Raw genomic sequence first — 25,389 nt, 5'->3', positions numbered from 1 at the left:
ACGGTACTAGTTAAAAACAATACCAAAGCATTAAAATGTAGATACGACATATAAAAAGTAATTAAACCATTTTAACAAGTTTAAAAGATTATTAAAAATTAAAATGTATTAAAAACTCTATACAAACCTTAAAATATAAACTACACTACATTTAAAAGACCAACCTTCATCATTTAGAAAAAGTCTGACAGCACAAGAATGTTTTTCCTGCCAAAAGCATATCAGGGATGTGGCCTCTCTGGATAGGGAGTTCCCTGATTCTCACCAAATGAGCTTGAGTGGCTGGAGATACAAAGGCCCGGTACATATGGGCCCTGAAGCACAGTCTCACCATGTGCTAAGGTTGCCTCGGGATGGTGCTTCTAGATGCCCCTCAACGCTAGCACATGATGAGAGCATCAAAATGGCGGTGCCCTGTACACATGGGCACCACCATTGTTACGCAAGCGCCGCACGGCATCCGCACGGTGCCACGCAGCACTTGCGTAACGGTCAACCTAGTGATACCACAGCTGCTAGGAACTGGTTTAGCACAAGAATAATTTCCTTGGTATTAGGTGGAAAGCAGTGATACAGCTGGGTATCATCAGCATACTGGTGTCACCTTACTCCAAGACTCTGCACAACTTATCCCAGCAGTTTCATGTAGATATTAAATAGCATAGGGGACAACACGGAACTACAGGCTAATGGCTAAGGAGTCAAAGAATCCCCCAGCACCACCCTCTGAGAGTGCTCCTCCAAGAAGAATGGATCCACTGTAGAACAAACCCCAGAGTGGCAACTCAAAAGGATACCATGGGTTGATGGTGTTAAAAGCTGCTGAGAAGACCAGAAAAACCAACAGGGACACATTTCCCCTGTCCAGTTCTCAGCATAAGTCATCCACCAAGGGTTCCAAAGCTGTTTCTGTCCCATAACCATTTCTGAAAGCAGACTGACATGAATCTAGATAATCTGTTTCATCCAGGAACCCTTGGATGAGTGCCATATACTGTATCTAAATGTTAGATACTGACTAGTTACTATGAAGTTTTGTATTGCATATTGTGATCTGCCATGAGATTGTTTAAAAGTAAAAGGCATGGTATGAAGCTAATAAATAAGTAAATAAGACTTTAAATTAGTGGATGTATCCTTTCATACACATTACTAGAAACAATGTTGTAACATTGCCAGCTATGTACAGTAGTTACAGGTTGGAAGTGACCAGATTTTTACCTTGGGAGCTCACTTAATTGGAAACAGATTTACTTGTTAATAAATCGGTCCATTTATCATTGAATGGATGCCAGGAATTAAGAATTCTTAGTCAGTTTAGGGTATGTATCATCCCAATGGAGAAAGATAAGCTAACAACATCCGTATAATATAGTTTAGAAAGTGACCCTTGCAATGTCATAGTTTGGAACAAGAGTATACATAATATAATAGGCAGAGATAAATAGTTTTATGAAATAAAGTCAATTTAAATGAGCTTTAAAAAATAAAGTAAATATTGACACTTTTTCAGCACTTTTATGTTGTACTTGAACATGTTGAGTTTGGTTTAAAAAGCTATGCTAGTACATTTTTATTCATAAAAAAGGAGTTAAAACAAAACCCACCTCTGTTGGAGTGACATACCACATTGTATTTGGTACAATGGACCACTTGGACATTGGACATACCACTATACTCAGTGATAAAAAACAGTTAATAAAGCAAGTTATATTGAGAAGTTCCAATCACAGAAAGGGATTTTGGATATGCTTGAATATGTGGAAACAGGTTGACATTTGGAATAAAGTGCCTCAAAAGCAATAATAACAGAGTCCATGTATGAAAAACATGCACACACTTTAATCCAATTTAATTGTTCTTTGTTCTCGGTTAGGTAATCTTATAATATTTAAGTATCACTAATTGCAAACCCTGACTTAATAAATACATGTAACAAAGTAACTATTCCAGCTAAAACACTAATGCATTTATTGCACCCAGTTCATTCTGTATAATTTGAAACAATATAATATTTGACCTATGAAGTTTAGCTGAGGTAGAGAAATCAAAGCCTTTTATGCAGAGAGAGAATCCTGTCTTTTGGTCTTGGCTGAAATTATTCCTGGATACAAGCCTTATAGAAAGTTGTGATGCTTGCTAGACTATTTCCAACACCAGTGCTGTTGACCAAATACATAGAGAGGTTTTTCTTTTTTGAAAATACCATTGGATGACCAATACAAATATTCTAGAATGAATATTTTGGACATGTTCCTATGAACTATAGTCCTTACAGTTACAATTTAACTAATTTTAATTTGTCTAAACAGGTTAATTTAATTTAATTTTAACTTAACAAAAGTTATTTATATAATTTTTAAACAACATTATCTAATTCTGATTAGATTGTCTGCAAGCTCTACTTTAGAACTTTGACTAAATGTCATAAGGCAAGTTAACGCTAAATGAATCAAAATGAGGTAATTCTAAATGAATCACATAGAAAATATAGGCAGTGGTCATGATATAATCATTTAGGAATACTCATGATCACTGATTTCAATGGGCTTAAGTGCTCTTAATCTTGTGTTATATTGTGTGTGGTCCATGATTGCTATCTTTTTTATTCCAAACAAATAGTAAATTATAGCCTATGACTGGGATCTCAATAACATAATTTTAAACAGGAATTGGGCAGCTATCAGGAATTACCTTGAAGAGCTGAAACTTACACACACACACACACCATTTTATTTTGTTTCCAAGTCCCCCCCCCCATACACCTATGAAAAATGGGGGTAGTTTGAGACTCTCTGGTCTTGTGCAGGGAAGCATTTTTTTCTTTCAACAGGAAATTACTCAAAAGTGAAACTGGCCTAGGTTTCAAAAACATTGTGAAATTGCCTCAAACACCCCAAGAAGGCATTCTGGAGAAGGAGAGGAAAGTACTCGTTTTTTTGTTTTTGTTTTAAATTGAGGGTACTGAGTTATGGGATCCTAGGGGGCAAATATAGCCTGCAGATTTTACTCTCCTTGCCCCTGGTTTGAAGGGTGTGTGGATCCTGAAGCAAAAGAACCTAATGAATTAAGTATTTCTCTTTAAAAGACTTTCATTCTGTCTTCATAGAATAGGTGTAGATGTGGGGAAATTTATTCAGCCCTCCATATCCATGGATTTTTTAATCCATGAATTCAAGCATCCATGGTTTGAAAATATTTTAAAACTATGTAAGTTCCAAAAAGCAAACTCTGGCCCGTTATAAACGGGCACCCTAGCACGCCCCTAACCCTAGTACGGACTGAGTCTGTACGAAATGGCAGTGGCTGTTCCACACGGCCAGCGCCATCTTGACGTAGCGGACACACTGCGTCTGCACGTTGCACCCTGGAAATGTCGCCGTGGGTGCGTGCTTCGGCACTTGCAGCATCTCTTCCGGGTAGCAGGAAGGAGCGCGATTATCGCACTCCTTCTTTGCAGCATCTGGGAACCACGCCGTTTGGCTGCTGCGGTTCCCGGATGGTGCAACCGGCGGCGGCAGCAGACCGCCGCTTTTCGGCGGTCTGTAACCTGCCTCTGATTTTGTCATTTTGCCACTGTACAGTGGGTCCTTGGTATCCGCTGGTGTTTGGTTCCAGGACCCCCCAATGAATACGAAAATCTGTGGATGCTCAAGTCCCATTAAATACAATGGTATGGTAAAATGATGTCCCTTATATTAACATGGAAAAATCAAGATTTGTTACTTGGAATCAACATTTTAAAAATATTTTCAAGCTGTGGATGCTTATATTGTGAATAAAAAAATCCATGGATACAGAGGGCTGACTGTATATCAGAAAATGGATCTGTTTAGTGTAGCCAGAACAAAGACAGATGGGCCAAGTTATAACAGTAACATTTTTTATGGTTGACTGACTGCTTGAAGGCTGCATGTCCAAAGGAGCTATGGCCCAAGATGATTTTTTTAAAATGTAAACTTTAATCTATCAGAATTTAAAAAATAAATCAGCTTCACAAGTATAAAGTAGATAAAGATACATAAAGATATATGAGTACATATTTATTTAAATATAAACATATACAATCAGTTACTTTTATGTTTTCAAATAAAAATAGCAATAATATACAACCACAGCAGCCCACTAAAAATGTTCTAAATATCTGAGGATTCTCCCTCTATAACAGAGTCTCTCTATACGAGTCTTTCTACTTGATTGTAGTTGATTAGGTTGTCACTGGGATTGTGTAGTTTCCATTTATGCTGTAAATTAGCAAGATATTAAATTAGGCTATATCACACTGTTCATGGATTCAAGGTTCACTGCCAAATTTTAGTGGCACATTTTCTTTAAAAATGCTGTTTCATTAGAGTGCACTGAAAGTATTGAGTAACCTGTGACTCACATCTTGCCCAATTAGATCCACATCAACTAGTAGTTTTGTTTAAACTTTGTTTAGCCAGGTTTAGAGATTTCAGAAGTTGAACCTCATATTTATTTACTTGCATCTAAAGCATTTGGTCTGTCACTGAGCTTCCCCAATGCACAGAAATCACCTCTTTGACAATGTGCCTAGTTTCAGTGAAACGTACTCCCCCCCCCCCAAGTTTCTTTTCATTTTCATCCAGCAGGAACCTTCACATTTAAATTGAATTGTGCTCCAGGCAAAACATGGGCAGAGCAATGGGATGCCTAGACCCTATCAAACCTCTTCCTGAGAAATGCTGCTATCTCTACTGAGCGTATTGTTGATTCTGTAGAGGACTTTCCAAATTTACATTGAATTATAAATATTTTAAGAATGAGTTGCTTGGATTCTGGCACATGCAACTAGGCTTGCAGAAGTTGACTTTATTGCCTCTTTCTCCCCACAGAATTTTCTCTAGTTCTTTAAAATTATTTCATTATGGCTCAAGAGACCCTGGTCCAAAACACAGAAATAAAACCACTTTAACTGCCCTGGCTCAATGCTAGGGAATTCTGGGAAGTGTAGTTTTGTGAGACATCTAGCCTTCTCTGTCAGAGAGCTCTGGTGCCACCATAGATTACAATAGATATGGTGTGTGTATGTTGTTGTTTTGTCTCTCAAGTGAACTTTGGTCTGAGGTGAGTAAAGTCAGGGGAAGTACCTTGAGTTCTTTTGTCAGTCCAGACTGCTGGATCAGGTCTAATTTGTCCAGTCCGATTTTTCGCATGCCAGGTGTCATTCCCCTTCCCTATACTGAGCAGTGTATGGAAAGGGGATGGCTTCCTTCCCTGCAGAAGCTCTGTGAACAAGCTGCCTGACATGCTGCTGCTTCTCCTGAAGGCAGAATGTCTGCCTGTGTGTTCGATGAGAAGAGAGTGTAAAGGGACCCCTGAACACATGGTTGGGACCAGAGAATCCAACTATATGATGGGGGGTCTGTTTACCCTCTCTTCTCATTGACTGCACAGGTGAGCCTACCATCAGGAGAAGTGGTGCCATGCTGGGCAACCTGTCCATGGAGCTCCTGCAGGTAAGGTAGCAGCAACAGCACCTCAGACAGGGCTGCCATGCCAATGCGGTCTCATCCCAGCTGTCCCATGCAGACAATGCTGTTCTATTTCACCAGGTTCAGCCCTGTGTGTACAGATGCCATTGTGGCTAATCTGGGGCCAGTGCAAACAATGCCTAGGAGGAGGGGAAATCCTTTGCATTTTGTGCTTAAATAGTAAAAGCAATGTAGGAAATAGTTTTGAACAGCTTCACAACTTTAGATATGGCACATTAATATGCAGATATACATCATGGGCTATATATACAGTCCACTGATCTGATATCCAAAAAAACAAAACCATAAAGAGATCATGAAAAGAAAAATAAATAAAAATAAATGTGAAACTATGAAGGGTATATTTGTGGACAGACTAGACGGTGTATTTTATTTTATTTTGCAGGAAGTGATACAAAAAAGAGAGAAAGAAAAATAATACTAATAGAATAGCACACAGGGAAAAAAATACAAAATAATAAAGGATGTATTTACATCAATCAAAGGGGTTGAACTATCCAGATAAATAACCATATGGACAAGACAGAGTTAAGTATCTGATTGGAAAAATAAACTTTGCAAAATTTAGTGCCTGGAACACACTGTTGGCGCTAAATAATTTAGTGGTTGTAGTACCTAATAATAATAATAAAAATTCAATAAAAGGAAACCTAAGCTGGAAAGTGAACTAATGGAACAAAACCTACAGTTCTGAACATATATAATGAAGTAGTATCTGTGAAAACCCAGGCAAGAAAATACATTCATATTCATGTTCTGTTGCCTGGCAGCTTTGAGAATAACTTGAAGATATATGAAAGGATCTATCTTTTTTCCAGTCAGCTTCATCATTTTATGCAACAAATAAACATACACGTGTGTGTGTGGGGTGTATGTGTCTTCCTTGAATGTTGTACTTGTTGGTAACAATACCACATTTTCTGAGTATTAACATTCAAGCTTGTCTTACTAGTAAAATGTAATACTTCTCACAGGATAGTGCATCCATTGCTATTGGTATTTCTAGGAGGAAAGTGATTACATGCGTTCAGGGACACTTCTTGCGTAATCTCTGTGAAACAATTAAAAACAAGCAATATAACTTCTTTCCTCCTCTGTAATTTTGTCAGTCTATTCTGAATCAAAGCCTTCAAGCATCTTGGCTATATCACCAGTAATTCCCTAAGTATGTGCTTATTTGCTGTGACAGGGACCTCAGCTTGCCTTGAAAATCACTTCATTGGTTTGGGTGCATCCTCAGTTATAGCCCCATTTCACAACTTAATTGGATATTGGTATCTTCGAGCTTAGAAGAGGAGTCAGGCCACTGGTTGCCCTACTCCAAACATTATATAACTTCTGTATCTCTTATCTGACACCCATGTGTTGAGAGTGGTTACATGCTGCAGGGAAGTCTGTGTGCATAGGGTTCAGCTTGTGCTGGAAGGAATCCCATGCAATCATTTACCAGTTTGCATGAAAGTTCAGCTACTTAGGAGATCTACATTTATAGGTTTTCTTAGTGAGTACACCAGTCCAAAACACATGGATAAAATAAAATAAAAAGTTTTATTTAAATAAAAAATAAAATAAAATTTAAGGTGTTGACAAGTGGGCGGGGGGGAGAATGCCCCAGAATATTGCATTCAGCATGGGATCACAGTGGCTAGTGAAGGATTTGAAGAGTGACAAAACACTAAAATGAAACAGAATGCTGTGACAGAGAGGAAACATGCAGCTCTTTTTTAACCACATCTTGCTGAATAAATGTTCATAGAAGTCTTTAAAGTCAGACTGTTCCTGAGTTGAAGAGCAAATGTAACAGTTCACTATATGAATGCAGTAGTGTCAGTGCCATCCTCATACACGCCTGGAACTTGTCACATATTTTTCAGTATACATGGAATTTCTACCTAATAAAAGGTTCATATTGAACTTGAAATGTAATGTCGTGCAAATACTGGAGAAAAAAACCTAGATACTATCAAAGTCAGAAGAAAGGGAAGGAGAAGAAAACTAGGCAAACATTTAACATAAAAGAGGAAGATAAATGATTTCAAAGAGAGGAAGACAGATGCGCCCAAAAAGGAGTAAAAACACAAAACAAAGAAATGCAAGCACCTTATTAGAAATGATAAAAATTGTCTAAGGGACAAAGCAGACAGGTAGTTTGGAGCAGTCTCTGGATGCTCCAGCCACAATTGCCTCATGAGCAGCCGGGGACAGTGGTAACCAGACGGTCCATTCTGATAACGGGTTGCCACTGCAGTCCCAAATGGGCTGGCAAGGAGCGGACTTTCACCGCTCCTTTGGGTGGTGGTTTTAGGCACACCATGCCTCAAAAGTGGCTGGAAGCCACACCTTTTGGCCCATCTATTTCAGGCCTCTGAGGCTGAGGATACATCAAAAAGAAAGGGTTAAAGATGCCAAATCCTTAGATGCATCATATATTTTGAGAATAAAGAAGGTTTCATTGCAATAGTGTGATCAAGACAAAGTGATGGCATGCTATGTTTCACTTATTTTGGTGGGAAAGATATGCAGGTTCTTGGGGCTATGATCCATTTTTAATCCCATTGTGGCCAAAGGTGGGATGTAAATCCATGCAAAACATAAAATAAATACAAATAAATAATTACCTGACATAAGTATTCACACACACCTTTTCATTTTCCCATGGTTTGTTTATTTGTTTGTTTGCTATGACCTGAAACTGGCATTCCTACCACTTGATGTACATAAAATGCTCTGCATTATGGTGATGCCAGAGGTTTTTATTGTAGTACAAATGTTAAGTAGACAAAAACAAACTGGCATTATTGATTGCATACTCCCTTTGGTGTGACACACCTAAATTAATTTGAATGCAACCCAATTCCTCCCAGAGGTTACAGAAGTAGTTGAATGGAGTCAATTCTGTAAGCAATTCTGCTACCCACATAATCTTAGGTTAAATGCATTTGATTCTGAAAAGCCTCAGATTTTGCTGGAGAGCACAGCTAAACAAAAGCATAATGAGGATCAAGAAGATAGCAAAACAACTTCATGCTAAAGTTGTGCAGAAGGATCAATAAGGATTACCAAAAGTGATCTATGAACATTCCCTTTTCAGGACTTTATTACAAAATTGAAAGAATAGGGCTCAATCATGACTCTGTCTAGAGAAGGCTGTCTACCAAAGTTCATTGACTGCCTACGGAGGGCATTAGGCAGAGAAACAAGCAAGGGTCCAGGGTTACTCTGAAGCAGTCAAAGAGATCTTCAGATGAGATGGCAAAAACAAAACAGCCATAGGACAACTATCACCTAGGCATTCCACCAAATGGCCTATTGGTTGAGCAATGAGACCAAAGACATAGAGGCAAAGCAGACAGGCCAAAATGAGTGACCTGGGGCAGGTCCAGCTGCAATCAGCCTGAGACCTCACGATGACACAGCCTGTTCTTGAAGTGGGCCACCACCGTGGTCCCCAATGGGCCACAAGCAAGATGGATTTTTTTCCTTTTTGTGCTGGCTCTTGCAACCTTGGCATAGCCTCAGAGTAACTTCTGGTTGCTTTGGGGGCATGTATCAGCTGAACGCCAAGCCTCTAAATTGGCTGGAAGCCTCTTTCTTTGGCCTATATATTTAAAACCAGAGTTGGCAGGAGGGACCCATGAAGTTTGGTTTTGATGTAGAACTCACATGTAAAAAGGCATGTCAGAAACAGAGAAAATATATTGGAAAAGTTTTTGGACTGCTGAGACCAAAACTGAACTTTTGGACCTAGCCGTGAGTCTTCTGGATGCATTATGAGAAAATATGAATGATGATAATGTTTGATAACCAGAAGGCAGTAGTAGAAGAGGAAGACCACAGGGATTGATTCAGTTAGGGATGCCACAATCAACAGTTTGGAAGACCAGAGTATGGCTGATGGTGACTTGAGGCTTGTGGAGATCTCTTGTTCATAGGGTTGCCATTAATCAAACTAACTCTCAGAAAACAACACAAAATGCTGTATGTGGCACAAAGTCAACAATGCTCATTGCCCTAAGAGCACCATCCTTACAGTGAGGCTTGGTAGTAGCAGCATCAAGTTTGGGGGTGCATTTTCTTGGTAGGGACTGGGAAACTAGTCGGGACTGAGACCGAAATGCATGACTTTAAGTACAGGGAAATTCGAATGGCAAACCTTTTCAGTCTGCACAGAATTTGTTACTAGGACAGAGGTTCACCTTCCAGCAGGACAATGGTCATGAATGCAAAACCAAAGAAACAATGAAATGGTTTTGCAAACTCCACCCCTAATGTCTTACAATGGCCCAGTTAAAGTCCAGACCTCACTCCAACTAAGAATCTGTGGCAAGTTGATGCCCACCACCAGTCCCCATCCATCCAAGAGAACTGGAATGATTTTGCCAAAGAAAACTAGACTGAAATTACAGAATTCTAATGGGCAAAGCTGATAAAGACTTAACCAAGAAGACTAGTAGTTGTACTTACTGTTAAAGGGGCTTCTACCAAGTTGAGACTCAGAGGGCAGCTTAGATAAGGAACAAGTTCTAGTTTGTGTTTGTTTGCTGTAATTTTGTACCACAATATGAATATTTGGTAACTTCACAGTATTGTGTATCTTCATAACAATGCTAGTTCAATCAATTTCTATTCCACCTGGTACCACTACTAAATGGGAAAAAATCAAGGGGAGGTGAATACTTTGGCCAGTCACTGTACATTCCATTTAACCTAATGAGTATTGAGTAAACCACTGAACAAGCACACATAGATGTTCTAATAAATAAATATGGAAATGTTCAATAGGGTCATATCTCTGGTCATTATGTGTCCAGATAAGAACAAATTAGTTGTAAGAATAAATAATAATAAATAAAACTTTTATTTGTACCCCGCTTTTTGTTAAAATAATCAAAGCGGCTTACAGTGTTAAAAATGATACAGCAATATATACAATGTATCCCCCTTTAAAAGAATTTAACAATTTAGGATTAAAATTACATACATAATACATAAAACAATTAAAACAATAATGGTGGGCAGAGTCATTATGTGGCTAAGTAATTTATTCTGGGAAGGCCTGCCACAAGAGATCCATCTTGACAGCTTTCTTGAAGCTGTCTAGGTTTGTAATTTGATGGATCTCGTCCGACAGGTCATTCCACAGGCTGGGAGCGGTTGGAGAGAATGTCCTCTGGGAGGTCACAGTTAATCTGTTCTTTATAGGCTAGAATAAATTCCTCCCAGAGAACCTGAGGACACGGGGCGGATTATATGGAAGTAGGCGATCCCTTAAATAAGTTGGGCCCAAGCCATGAAGGGCTTTAAAGGTGATAACCAACAACTTGGACTGTGCCTGAAAACTAATAGGCAGCCAGTGGAATGACTTTAGTATTTGTGTTATGTGGTCACTCCTTGATGTTCCAGTAATCAACCTGGCTGCCATATTCTGGAGCAGTTGCAGTTTTTGGACTATACACAAGGGTAGCCCCATGTAGAGCGCATTACAAAAATAAAGTCTTGAGGTTACCAGTGCATGTACTACAGTTTCAAGGTCCCCCAGTTCCAAGGAAGGGTGCAGCTGGTGGACCAGGCGCTCTTGACCATCACATTCACCTGATTTCTTATGTGAAGTGAGGGATCAAGAAGCACCCACAGACTGCAAACACAGTCCTTTGAGGAAAGTGTGAACCCCTCCAGGACTGGAGGTTGCAAAGGTTTAGGAGCCCCTACTGTAAATACCTCCGTTTAGTCTGGATTCAGTTTGAGCTTGTTTTCCTTCATCCAGTCCATTACTGCTTCCAGAACCACTATTCCCTGGTACTTACCTCTTCAGTCACATAAGAGGACTTTTTTTTTTCAAATAGCAGATATATTGCTCTAGGTTTATCTTTTCTAAATCTGAACATAAAAGGACAACTTTTCTATGAAAGATAGACTGCAGGAGATTTAAATGTATTTTAACAATAAGCAGGCTTTACAAGAACACAAAAATAAGCATGAAAGCAAAACCAGTCATGAACTAAGATTAGCACTGCAGCAAAATAACCAAAATAGCTTGTTCTCTATTTCACCTTAACATATCCTTACATCTTTCTCAGCACTGCACAAATAAAACTTGCCCCATATATTTTTCAGGATGTGTATCAAGATCTATTTCATATTGGTTATAACATTGCAATAACTTCCTTTTTAGCATTTCTCTGGGTAAGAAACTCTTAATTTTGAAGAGAATACAATTGCCCACTTTTTGATAACTTAGGATAATAAGACAATAGAAAACCATTGAACCATACTACCAAAGAATACTACAGATTGTGCAAATTTCCATACACTTGTCTTGTTACAATTACTCAGCACAGTTTACTATTCTGTGGTGGATTTTGTTTCTGTCATTCTGAGGGCAAAGGAAGTTGTGCAGGCCACCTTTGTATCACCCTTAGCCACTGGCTAATGTTATACAGTCAAATTTCCTAGCTTCTAAGATTTCACCTGGCATTGCTCTCACAATGCAAAACATATTTTCAAATCTTTAAAGGCTTGTAACACACTGAAAGGGAAAAAAACAAAAAGAAGCTAAGTCTCTAGGGAATTTAAATTTTGCATCCAGTATGACATTCTGAAAGTTTGTTTCCTTTTCAGCATACAGAACACATACAATGAGAAATCAGTATTTTTGTAAATGTGTGTATGTGTATCCAGAAGGAATGATAGTATTTTGAATATTTTGAAGATCTCAGATTGACCCCCATTGACACATAAATTAACAGAACAACTCTAGCAAGGTTCAAGTGAACATTCGTGCAGAGCTCTATGAAACTGGAACTTCTGCCTTTCCAAATCTGATGACTCTCTGTAATCATGTTCAGCCTAACATTGTTGTAGCTCCGTTGCTGACCTTTGCTGACAAAACTGATTGCTGTAAATAGCCCTGAATTTGTTACTGATATTTCGATTGATGCATTTGATAAAATTGATTAGCATTTTATCATTTTAAAGATATTTGGTTTCCAACTAGAAATTTTGAAATGAATTTCAATTTTTCAGTTTTCTCTTGGGTTTACAAGTGATGTATGTTCCAGTTTGTATGTGTTTTCCCCAGTCTAGAGTACAGATGGGGAAAGGCCAGATCACTGTATTCCAGCCACTCCAAGCCTCTTTTTGAAGCCTCTAAAGTTGCCTGAATCCAAAAAATATTTTGACCCAATTTCCCCCCAAATTTAACTAGTCTTTTATCCACACTAAGCAACAGGCAGAAAAATATAATTTCAGACCTCTTTAAAACTTGCAAAAATTTAAATCTAACTCTAGCCTTCTTGCTTTGCCAAATGAAATTTGCAATTTCTGCAATTGCTTAAAAGGTATTTCATTGATCAAATGTTGAAAGAGAAACATAACCTGTGGTAAACCATTCATCTTTTCTGATCTATGTCTTGAGGCTTTGGCATATGCAATGAAGCAAAATGTTGCAAATTTGGGTGCATACCTAAAAAATATCAATCTAAGACAATTCTGTACACTGATCATGTTTTGTGGTTTAGATCTAGCTCTTCCTCACCAGAATGAATAAAATTATTGTTTTGAGACTCTTTCAGTAAAATGTCCAAAGGTTTTTGGGGACGAAATCCTTCAAGAAGTCCCAAGGAAGCATTTTAGCACCCTCCCTGTAACAAAAAGTCAAAAAGTAAGCACTACATGTTGCATGGGGAAATTATGGCATTTTCCAATTATGACATTATTTGTAAAAAAAAATAATTATCACTATGCCCTTATCACCTTCAAAATTAATTTGTAGCATATAAATTGGTGCATGTTACATACTGGCCTGAATCCTATTGTTACTCATGACCACAAGAGGCCCAATGTATCAAAGGGATATTGACTCTTAATGGGTCTACTTTAGGTAAACCTAACTAATAAAATTCTAACTATTATATCCAAAAACAAGATAATTTACAAACAAGATAGTAGTGTCCTTAGTGAGCTCTTGAGGCTTCTACAAGTATATTGGTTTTCATATGAAAAAGGGGAAAGGGGGAAATGTACTAAGGAGGTGCCATAAACTTTTTCTAGCTGTTAAAAGTTAGAGTAACTGTTGAAGAAATGGGAAAAGCAAAATATGTGTATGTGTGCACATGCATGTATATGCACAAAACTAGAGTTGTTGAAAGAGTGAGCTATCTAGAAACCTAGCTACCTATAGCGAGAGAGAGAGAGAGAGAGAGAGAGAGAATGACCACTGAAGCACTCAGCTTTAGTTTTGTCACCTATCACTGTTCATAAACTCTGTAAACCACTTGTGGGCAATTTGGACACACTCTCTGCAGCATTCTGGAGAACCATGTTCCTGACTGACCTATCCTTTACCTGATCAGGCATTGCTGAGGGGATCAGGAAACAGATTGCACAGACCTTTTGACTTATATGTTAGCCATTCTTAAATAAAACAGTAAAGGGAAAAAAGTTACACAAATAATGTGTATAGCTGGTTGGGATTATTGCATTGATCATTCCCCAACTCCCTTCCACAAGGCCAGGTCACTGGACACATGCCATATAACATCTTCATGTTGCCACTACTATCTTCTTCTTCAGCCAGCAGTTCTACTCAGGAACAAATAGGAACAGCCAGTTGACTTCCAGAAAACCAGTCATTTCCTTTCCTTCTTCTATGCAAATTATTCTGTAAAGTGTAACACACTGTAGGAATTGGTTTAACACTTGGAGATTCAAATGATCGACCTTCATAATCCCATTAAGTATATTTTTAGAAGTAAAGATAAAAAGAATGGGGGAGTAAAATGGTGAATATGCACAAGAAGCAGAGTGGTGAATATTACACAGGAAAATGAATTCCAACCTGTCTGTGCTGGGTTATCTAAACCCTTACACTGAGTAAGCTAGAAGAGCCAGTAGGCTTATAAGCAATAGCAATAGCAAGTACATTTCTATACCGCTTATCAGTGCGCTTAAGTACTCCCTAAGCACAGAAAGCATACTAATTGCCCCCAACAATCTGGGTACTCATTTTAGCGACCTCAGAAGGATGCAAGCCTGAGTTGAGTTGAGCCCCTTGGCTGGTATTGAACTCGCAACCTTATGGTTTGTGAGTGAGTGGCTGCAGTACAGACATTTAACCACTGTTCCATCAGGGCTCATATTAAGGCTCCTTTGCCATCCTTCTGTGTAGCATCTTGACTAGGTCGTCATGGATGGAAATGAGTGAGGAAGGGCCCTTTCCCCAGAGTTGATGGTGTTTGAAGTGGCACTAATTGACAACCAACACCTCCCAGCAGGAGATTCCCATGGAAGGGGGAAGAGGGAGCAAGGTGTCAGTGTTAACCTTAGGAAGGTAAGAAGTGTAAAGAACAGGCAGATCTTTTCATGTTAGATGGCTTTGTGTATCTGAAAGGCTGCAGGATGGACATGACAAGAAAATTCACACCAAATGGAGGCTGCTGTTCCAACCGTTATAAAGAAAGCTGAAATGACAGCCTTGTCAAATTCTGGGATAGCATGGCATTGACATTTATCATAAAAGCTCTTTCTCTTCTACTCTCTTTTGTTGAAATCAAAGCTTTACCCTTTTCTCCTGGAACTGCTATCAGGGTCTCATTATCCCCTTTCTTATCAAAGATGCTAGCAGTGAACTCAGACTACGTTTGATTAACCAATGTATATGGCATTGGCATTGTTTGTTAGCATTCATTCTTATTTATTTTTTGGGAAGCAGAAATGGAAGTGGTTAAAGAGAACAGCTTGAAAACTGAGTGATCATGCATGATTCAAATCAGTGACCTTTTAAAATTGTTTATCTATGGTGTTTTATTATTTAATTATTTAAGGTGTTTTATTATAAATGAGTCTGAAATTCTTCATTTAAAGTTTTGTATACATCTGCTGCCATTTAAATATGTGCTCGTTTATTTTTTTTTTATTTTTGACAGTGCTGTCCTCACATTTTTTCCAGTCTTGTGTTGATATTATTAGGCTACTAATGAAAAATTTCATGTAGAAATTTTGCTTTTAGAGAACCAGATTTGGTTTTGTTTTAACTGCATTATAACTTATTTCTGTCAAGATCCTGCATACTGTTTAAACCCTGTTTATTTTCTCTCTCATTTAAATAACTAAGAGGTAGATTAAAAACATGTTCTTTTTTGTTATCTTTATGTTGGATCTTCTACAGAAATTATTGCTCTATTTACTGGCCACAGTACCTTGGAAAAAAAGACCAATTTTTCTGGTAAATACAAGACTCGATTTCCCACTTGGCAATGAAACCCACTCAGCAAACTTTGTCAAGTCACATACTCTCAGCTTCAGGGGAAGGCAATGATGTTCTGAACAAATCTTGCCAAGAAAACCTCATGATAGGTTCACCTTGGTCATCATATGTCAGATATGACTTGAAGGCACACAAGAATAAAACCAAACCTACTGACAGATAAAACTGCATGGGTGTTATTAGTAGTCAGATTCAGATTTGTGGCAGTGAGAACACTAATGATTTAAAACACTGGAAGGATTTTTTTGGAGATCAGAAGGGTACAAATTACCTTAGATCATTTTTGATTCTATATTAGGCTATGGTGCTGAATGCACATTCAGGATAGGATGGGCCAGCCCCATCATATCCTTACCAGGGCTCTGATGTGTTCCTGCTCCTGCCACCTACCTGGTTCAGTGTGGCGATGGGCAGGTGTTCTGACACCTAACTGTCACTACACTGTAGAACCACTACTGCCATCTCACCTGCCATTACTGATGTTCTGCTTGCAGGGTCTGCAAGTAGGACAGTGGTGGAAGCATGGATGTAGCCAGGATTTTAGGAAGTGGGGGTCCAGACTAAGTGCCACCATTATAATGGGGCTTGGACGCGGCGGCGGCGGCGCAGCACACACCATTCATTTTTCTAAGGGAAGGGGTGGTCCGGACCCCAAGAACCCCCCCCCCTTGACTACGTCCCTGGTGGCAGTAGGTAAGGGTCATATGGCTGAGTTTCTGGGACTGCACTAAGGACAGGTTGGGTTGGGCTTGGGCTGGATCTGCTGGAATGGCATCCCCTGCTTGTCCCTGGCCCAGGTTGAGGGGAACACGGACCTTTTCGGCCATGTGTACAGCCCCTATGACTGCAGATTATGGTTTGAATATCTACTTGGCCATGGAAACCCACTTAGTGACTTTGGGCGAGTGCACAACAACAGCAATAACAACAACAAATATTTATATTGATGATATCTATGACATAATACATTCCTTTTAATTATGATTACTGCATCTACTTCAATTTTATTTCTAAAATGTCACTCTAATATATAAATGAATAAATAGATGTTAGTGGAAGTACAAAAGAAGAATGGATAATATTCCACAAAATTGACTGCATATTGGCTATACAGTGGACTCTTTATATCAGTGGGCTGCTAATGGACTGCCATATTCCATATTATTCAATGATGATATATGTATGCAAATGCACTGATGAGTTGGTACACATGTTGCCACCATTGAACAATATGGGGTGCATCCATCCACATTTTTGCCATCTACAAGGGGCCCAATAACTGAGCCCCCCCCCCCCAGATGGAAGGGTCTGCTCTAGTTATAATTATGTTCAGCTACTCTTTTATCTAAAGAACAAAAGCTATATACTAAAAATGGCAGCCTTCAGTGTATTTAAGATTAGGGATAGAAAGGAAATAATGATATCAACATCTGTTCGCTAATCAAACTTTCATAGATCAACCAAAATGACATTTTCCTCCGGGTGTAAGACACTATCAAAGCTGTATTTCTTTGTGTTCTTAATACTAAAAGAGGGCTCAAATTGCCCTTGTTTTTGATATGCTTTTCCTCCACCTCTGTTTTTGCCATAAACAGTTATACTTCATAAGATCACTGCTTGTGGTTTGGCTATCTGGAGGTGCTTGTTTGAAACGAATGCATATAACTGGTGCACTTATCACAGTGTGGAACTGTTTTATGATAAGCTTTCTCTAATATACCAGTGATGCTACAGTGCATTAGAGTATCAGTTCATCAAAGCACAGTGGGGGAAAGAGATGAAGTAAAAACATTTAAGGGACCAGCATATGGACTATAAGTCAATTAGCATGTATATAAAGAAGACAACTGCTGGTATTGAAATGCCTCACATTCCATACAAAAAGTAGTTCGGTAAATAGTCCATAGTGGATTAGTCTGCAGTCTAGTGTGTAATTTAACTCCAAGAATCTCCACCCTTGCTGCTTCACAGCCACAAAAAGAAATGAACATGCTACAAAATAAGACTGAATTACTATGTAGATACCATTTGTTCTGCTGTTTGAATGAAGTTGCTCCTTTCAGAAGGAGAACACACTGAAATTAAGTTCAGCTTTCATTGTGGAGATAAACATGTGTATGCCATTTCTTCCACCCTAAATGGAAGTGTCTTGACAATGTTTTCCACACAGGTGAAGCAAGGGTAGGGGAAGAGAGAAGAATTCTGTTCCATTTTATTATCAGGGACTCCATAGGAAGAATCTATGAAGAATCTGTAGAAAGATTAGGGTTATGCAGTCAGCTGCTGTGATTACAATCCCTAGCTTTACCAGGCCTAGTATAAATGCTTGGTATATGAATGTTCTGCTCTTCTCTATTCAACTCCTTACTGCTTTCTCCCCCCCCCCCCCCCCGAAATTTAGTTTCCATAAGTTTTCCAGATATATAAAAAGTAAAATAACAAGAATATCTAATACATAAACAGAACATAGACATAACAACAACAACAAATACAAATATTTAAAAACAAAAATAAGAAACTAAGAAAGTAACTTCCAATCTTCCCTTCAGTGGTTTTTTTTTAAGTATATTAGACTATAAGAGTCATTAATACCTCTCTCATACTGAGAAAACAAACACACATCAACTTCCTTTGTATATTTTTCTTTGTGTATTTTGCATATCCTTTGTATAGGTTATAAATGTTAATTCCCAATTAAATCGTTTACAATCAGAAAGTCAATCAAACATCATTTTATTTTTATTATTGTTAGTTATCTTTATTATCTGTTTTTATTTCTTCTTTCTCTTATATGTAAAATAGTTTAAGTTGCTCGCATAAAAATACTGTGTGGCTTTTTAACAAAATTAATCAGAAGAATTATTAGATATACATGCACAGACATGTTAGCTTACATATCTACAGATGTGGATGCACACATACACCAAAAAGGACTATATACATGAATATATAGTCATGTGTACAATCCATAAGAAATGTGCTATAGATCAATCTTGTAACATTCCACACTATTAGCAGAGGCAGCGTGGTGTATTAGTTTGAGCTTTGGACTAGGACTCTGAAGAACTGGGTTTGAATCTCTGCTTGGTTAAGAAATCCACTGGGTGATCCTGGGCAAGTCACACTGTCTCAGACTCAGGGGATGGCAATGGGGACCACCCTCTGAAGAAACTTGCAAAGAAAACCCTATGATAGGTTTGCCTTGGGGTTGCCATAGCCCAGAATGACTTTAAGACACATAACAACAACAGCAACAACCTAATCATTAGCAATTGCACTCCTCCTAGCAATTAGCCAGGAGTGGTTTTGCCCTCCCTGCTTATTGGCAGGGAAGTGTTGGTTCATGTGTGCTTCTTGAGACTTCTCCTTGAGATCCCAAGGCTTCAATGCAGCCTCTTTTGCTGGCAAGTCGCTCCTTCCCTGCATGATGAGATTCAGCTAGTAATCATTTGGGGCTGGGTTGGAATTTTTTACCATGCCCTGATTGGCTGATGGAGATGTTGCTGTTTTGTTTTTTAAAAAACCTTTTTTTGTCTACTCCATGATGATGCAATTCATTATCACAACCTTTTGAAATTAAGTGTTATTTGATATTTTGTCACAACTGGCAGAGTGGAGGCACTCACAGGCTGTACAGGCCAGTGATAAATGCCAGCCTGGGGTCAGAATGGAGGCATGGTGTCCACATTACGCATGTCCCAATGCTGCCTTGACACCACTGTCACACCATGTACCCGACCACATGGTGGGTGGTGTCACGCTGCTCCTCTGGTGCTGCGTCTAGATGATGCAGCACCAAAAGAGCACCAAAAAGCTGCAGCGCCAGTGGCTATGGTGCCCTTTTTTTGGTGGCTCCTTTTTGCACTGCGTTTGCCGCAGCCCCGATCCGGCTAGGAAAGTGGCAGCATCCCTCCACCCTTTAGGGGCTGTCTGTAAAGCCCTTAATTAGTTAATTTGGAACCTTGCCTACAACCCATTCAGTACTATCTGGCTTGACAGGCCAAAAGACCTAAGTTCATCTACTCAGGTGTGAACACCACCTCAGAGTGCCAGCTTACTCCATTGAGGTGGATTGACTGGGTACCTACCTAACCTTCATGGGACTTATGCAATGAAGAATCATGGGGAAATATCAAGTTGTTTCTATCTGGAGGAGTCCCCATGTATCCCATTTGATTCTAGCTTGCATATTCTTGTTTGATAATAAAGTAGTGGCCAGTATATCCTAGTGCTGTTCTTCTGCATCATCATTCTGAGTGGGAGGGCAATAGCATTTCAAATTATGTAATACTGCTTGATCTGAATTATATTATTTTCACTAGAAAAGTAACACTCTTGCTTGGAGGATATTAGACTTGCACTTTTCTGCTGGCTCTTACAAGGCTCACTCTCCACATCACTCTGATTGCTGCAGAAAACCAGTCACATGAAGCAGAAATAAACAGGTTCTAAATCCTAACCATAAAGGTGATGTGCATTCTATGGTGAATTGATATAGTATATATTCCTGTAATAACTGGGAAAGCAGTTTTCGTCCTGGTCCATTAAAGTTGATGCGGATATCATTTTTTCTCATTTAACTATTCTATATAATTGGGCAGAATTTATGTTATTCTAAGTGGTTACTTGATGCAGAGAAACAGAAGGAACTATATTTTAAAAGAGTTTAGTTGTTAAAATCTTCAATCATCCAAAATGTTCAGACATCACTGTGATGGATTCGTCTGCTTTACCAGACAAAACCTGAACAGGTTCAAACCTTTTCTTTCTTTCTTTCTTTCTTTCTTTCTTTCTTTCTTTCTTTCTTTCTTTTTTTTTCTTTGAAACCTATTCTTTCTTTCTTTCTTTCTTTCTTTCTTTCTTTCTTTCTTTCTTCCTTTTTAAAATGTACTTAGCATCATTTTTTATATTAAAAGTTGACAGCTATGGCGGGATGCAGACCGCCCCTTTGGGGCGGCCTGCACCCATCCCTTTCCCCAGCGGATCGGGGTCTGAGCTGCCACAGCGGCAGCCCCATAGGCCCTGATCCGCCGCTTTTCCTGACCTCAGGGAAGCGGCAAAAGGCCGCTTCCCCACGGCCTGGAAAGGGGTGTCCCTGGGGCTTTATGCCCCAAGGACACCCCAACAGCGGCAGGGAGAGAGAGAAAGGGGCCAAGTTTAAAGGCCCATTTAAAGGCCACGCCAACGATACGCGCGGCAGAAGGCGCTCCAAAACGGAGAGGCACCAAGATGTAACGGCTGCGCCGCGCCATCTGGACATGATGCGGCCATTACGTCAAGATGGCGGTGCCCATGTAGACAGGGCACCGCCATTTTTACTTACTCAGTACGTACTAGGGTTAGGGAGCGTCTAAAAAGGATGCTCCCCGGCAACCCTAGCACATACTGAGTACGTGCTTAAAGGCCCATGTAAACAGGGCCTATATAACTCTTTTATGGTAATAATAATAATAATAATAATAATTTTTATTTCTACCTCGCCTTTCCATAAAAAATGATCAAGGCGGCTTACAAAAGTTAAAAACAATACAATACAAGATAAAACAAGACAATATGAAGTTAAAAAACATAGCTACAAGAGATAAGAACAGGAATCAATAAATTACATATATCAAGGCAAGAAAGGGAAAAATCAATTTACAATGATCCGGGGTCAAAAAAGGAAGGGGGACAGGGGCAGAGAAAACAATTAACTAAGGTGGGAAAGCCAACCGAAATAAATGGGTTTTTAGATTTTTCTTAAAAGAAGCCAATGAAGCGGCGGAGCGGAGCTCTACAGGGAGCTTATTCCAAAGGGAAGGGGCAGCGATGGCAAAAGCCCTCTGTGAGGTCCTCACAAAGTGTGACCTAGGGACCTCCAACAGATTTGTCCCGGATGTACTAAGAGTGCAGGGCGGATTATATGGTGGTGTGTATTTCACGTATTAATAAGACAAGCAGTCTTGCCCATCAATTTTTTAACACTTTCAGTAAAGTTTAACTGATTATAACTAAGGCCCTGTACAGACGAATCCTTTGTGATGGGCCCATGACGTGCTAGGGTTGCCTCGGGTCAGTGCTTGCACATGCCCTGCAACCCTAGCATGTGATGACGGCGTTGCAGCTGCGCAGCACCACCCACACGGCATGCACAGCTATGACGCTGCAGCTGCGCAGCATACAAACAGCGCTGCGCAGCTGCGATGCTATCAGGATATCTTTTTGTGGCAATTGCACCACAAAAAGGAGCTGCTTTTTAATGCTCCTTTGTTGCTGCCTAGCAGCGTCACCCAGTTTGGTTGCTGCTGCAGCACTGCTGCCTCCGCGGTGCCTCTTTCTGGCGGTCTGTACCCCTCCTGAATTTCTTTCGTATTCTATTGTTATTATACCACATTTTACCCCAAAATGAAGCGCAAAAGCAGATAACAATAAAATGAACAAAAATGCTGTTAATATCGTACACATGCAAATAAATCAACTAAAAATAAAATATATACCTACACAGAATTTGGCAGTTTAGCAGAATCTGGCAATTTATCTGCTTAAACCCTATTTGAATAAAAAATTAACTGTGCGATGAGAGAATGGTGGCAAGGATAAGGGCAGCCCAACCTCGCTTGGTTCAGAATGGTTTTGTAGTGGCCACTGTGAACTCTCTCTCTCACCTCCAGAGTAATGACCCCCTGATCTCAAATTGAGATGCAGATTTATATGTCAGAATATAGTCTTTCTCATAGTTTGGACTCCAGTGAGATTTAATTAAAGCCTTGCACCTTTTTGAAGATCGTAACTTGAGGTCTTTTTTTGGTTCTCGTAGAATTGAATTCCAAGATGAGAAGTGGTAGTGCTACGTTCACTGATCAAAGTCTATGCCAAGAAGTAGATTAAATAGATGAATGATTATTGGGTAAATCTTGGATGAATGAGATGATTCTGATGAGGAATATATAAAAATATTTTAAAAATCATCCTGTTGGGTTTCTTTCTCTAATCTAGTAAATATAAATGTATAGTGTTTTTTAAAAACTTTGATGTGAGAAAGATAGAGTGAAAGAAAGAAAGAAAGAAAGAAAGAAAGAAAGAGGACAGGAAAATTGTTTCCCTTGCTCTGTCTCTCTAGTGGAACTGACTTCCATAGAGAAAACAATAATAAAACAGAAATAAGCACCAAGTGAAAAGGTCAGCTGTAAAACCACCAAGAGAAACCGAATACAGCCTCCAACTACAGATATACTAAATCCATATGACACAGCAGAGGCTTGCCAAAATAAAAATGTGAGAAGGGTCTGACAAAACCACCTCTGAATATTTCTTACCCAAGAGAACACTATGAAATTCATGGGTTTGCTATAAATCGACAAGTGAATTGAAGTCATGCACGTGCACACACACACACACACACACACACGTACACATTATTTTGAAACTTAGCACTCTCCATTATGTTTGATTTCCCACTAAGCATTTCTGACACATGACATATCTTTAGTGACCTAAACCTCTGAGGGGTTAACTGATCAGTGTACCATTGGAGGTAAATTGATCTTGTAACGATCTGACAGAGACAACAGTCATATAGAAAAGCCACCTATTAGATCATAAATATTCTGAATCGATCAGAAGAGCAAATTAAATGGGTTATCCTTCATCTGTGGAGAGTCTGGGGGCAGCCTCTCACTGCCACATAGAGATCACAAATAATGGTGACCAAAACTTTGCAGACCAAAACTTTGCAGACCAAACTTTAACACTGAAGCCATTAAGCACAATACATTTTGATGTTTTAAATATCTATAATTTTTTGTGGGTTTTTCAGGCTATGTGACCATAGCAGAGTTTCTTTCTGACGTTTCGCCAGCATCTGTGGCTGGCATCTTCAGAGAATGCTTTGCCTGGAAAAATTGAGTGTATATATACTGAGTGAGCCTGGGAATGCAGGAGTGATTTGCATGTGTATTGTTCTGTGTTGATGGCTGGCCTCAGGCTGGAAGGCTAATGCAAAAGAGGATTAATGTCTGCTAACTGGTGATCATTATCTGCTGGGAAAGCCCCTGACTCTGAATGGTTTCCCATTTGCATTTGCTGAGTCCTTATTTTGCTATTCCTCACTTTAAGGGTTTCTTCTTTCCGGTTGAAATTGTCCAGGTGTTTGTGGATTTCAATATCTTCCCTGTGCATCCTGACATGGTAGTGGTTGACATGGTCCAGAACTTTGGTGTTTTCAAACAGTATTTTATGCCCAGGGTGGTTTGTGGCATGTTCTGCTACTGCTGATTTTGCTGGCTGGCCCAGTATGCAATGCCTCTCGTGTTCCTTGTTTCTTGTTTGCACACTGCGTTTGGTGGTCCCTATTTAGACTTATCCGCAGCTGCATGGCATGCGGTAAACTCCCGCGGCTGTAAGAGGGTCTCTCTGGTCCTTGGCTGAGCGAAGCATTTCCTGGATTTTCTTCATCGGTTTGTAAACCATTTGAAGGTTGTGCTTCCTCACCACTTTGCCAGTCATCAGCACAGAACAATATATATGCAAATCACTCCTGCATTCCCAGGCTCACACAGTATATATACACCCAATTTTTCCAGGCAAAGCATTCTCTGAAGATGCTAGCCACAGATGCTGGCGAAACGTCAGAAAGAAACTCTGCTAGAACATGGCCAGACAGCCCGAAAAACCCACAAAAAACTATGGATGCCAGCCATGAAGGCCTTCGATTTTACATTTTAAATATCTGTTTCAACATTTCTGCCAGCTCAGAGAGGCTGCCACAGTTTGTTGCTGTTGTTAACTGTCCTCAAGTCACCCCTGACTCATGGTTATACTGTGGACGAGGCATGTCCAAGACCCCCCTGTCCACTGCTCTGCTGAAATCTTGTAGATTCAGGTCTATGACCTCCCTGATTGAGTCCATCCATCTGGCATGCAGTCTTCCTCTCTTTCTACTGCCTTCCACCTTCTCTAGTATTATCTCCTTTTGCTGACCAAGCCAGTGAATAATGACACCAGACACAGAGAACTGGGTTATAAAATGGGCAAGTTTATTTAACTCAGCTTAGGCCCGTTCCACATGGGCACCCTAGTACGTGCTCGACACATACTAGGGTTAGGAAGGGGCGTCCTTTCTGGACGGCCCTAACCCTATTACGTGCCGAGTGCGTACAAAATGTCGGTGTCCATTCTACATGGGCGCCGCCATCTTGATGTGCTGAACGTTTAGCATCTGCGCGTCGCGGCTCACTTATGATGCCGCATGTGCACCATTGGCGCCTTGCAGCATCATAAGTGTGACAGAAAAAGAAGCCACTTTTTGTGTCTTCTTTTTCTGCCACCGGGAACCCTTGCCATTTGGAGGCTGAGGCTTCCTGGCGGCGGAAACAGAGGCACTGGCTGACTACCCTTTTTGGGTGGTCTGTAAAGCTCCTTATTTAACTTTATTTCTTCGAGATCTGTAAAACAAGGGGGAGCAACCTCGTGTGGGAACAGCTGGTGGATGGTCTCCTCCCCAGACCAAATCCCTCGCCTCCCCTGAGTGAAGCACCTGAACCCCAAGGGCAATCCAAAAGTGGGTTGCTCCCCAGCCATCTTGCATCTGGAAGGTAAATCCAAGACTCCCCCACTTAACTCACAAGACAT

The 25,389-nt window shown here is 39.8% G+C and overlaps 1 protein-coding gene across 2 annotated transcripts in view; it reads left to right on the top strand.

The window, feature by feature from the left end:
• The window catches only part of KLHL1 (kelch like family member 1), a 193,180-nt gene that overhangs the window by 69,579 nt on the left and 98,212 nt on the right, over positions 1-25,389 (top strand). The gene's annotated exons all lie outside the window — the stretch shown is intronic.

The sequence above is a fragment of the Sceloporus occidentalis genome, unplaced genomic scaffold (assembly GCF_023333645.1).
Source record: "Sceloporus occidentalis isolate IW3139 unplaced genomic scaffold, rSceOcc1.0.p SCAF_2, whole genome shotgun sequence".
In the NCBI taxonomy this organism is placed as follows: Eukaryota; Metazoa; Chordata; class Lepidosauria; order Squamata; family Phrynosomatidae; genus Sceloporus; species Sceloporus occidentalis.
The sequence above is the reverse complement of the archived record's forward strand: the minus strand, read 5'-3'. Positions and strand labels throughout refer to the sequence as shown.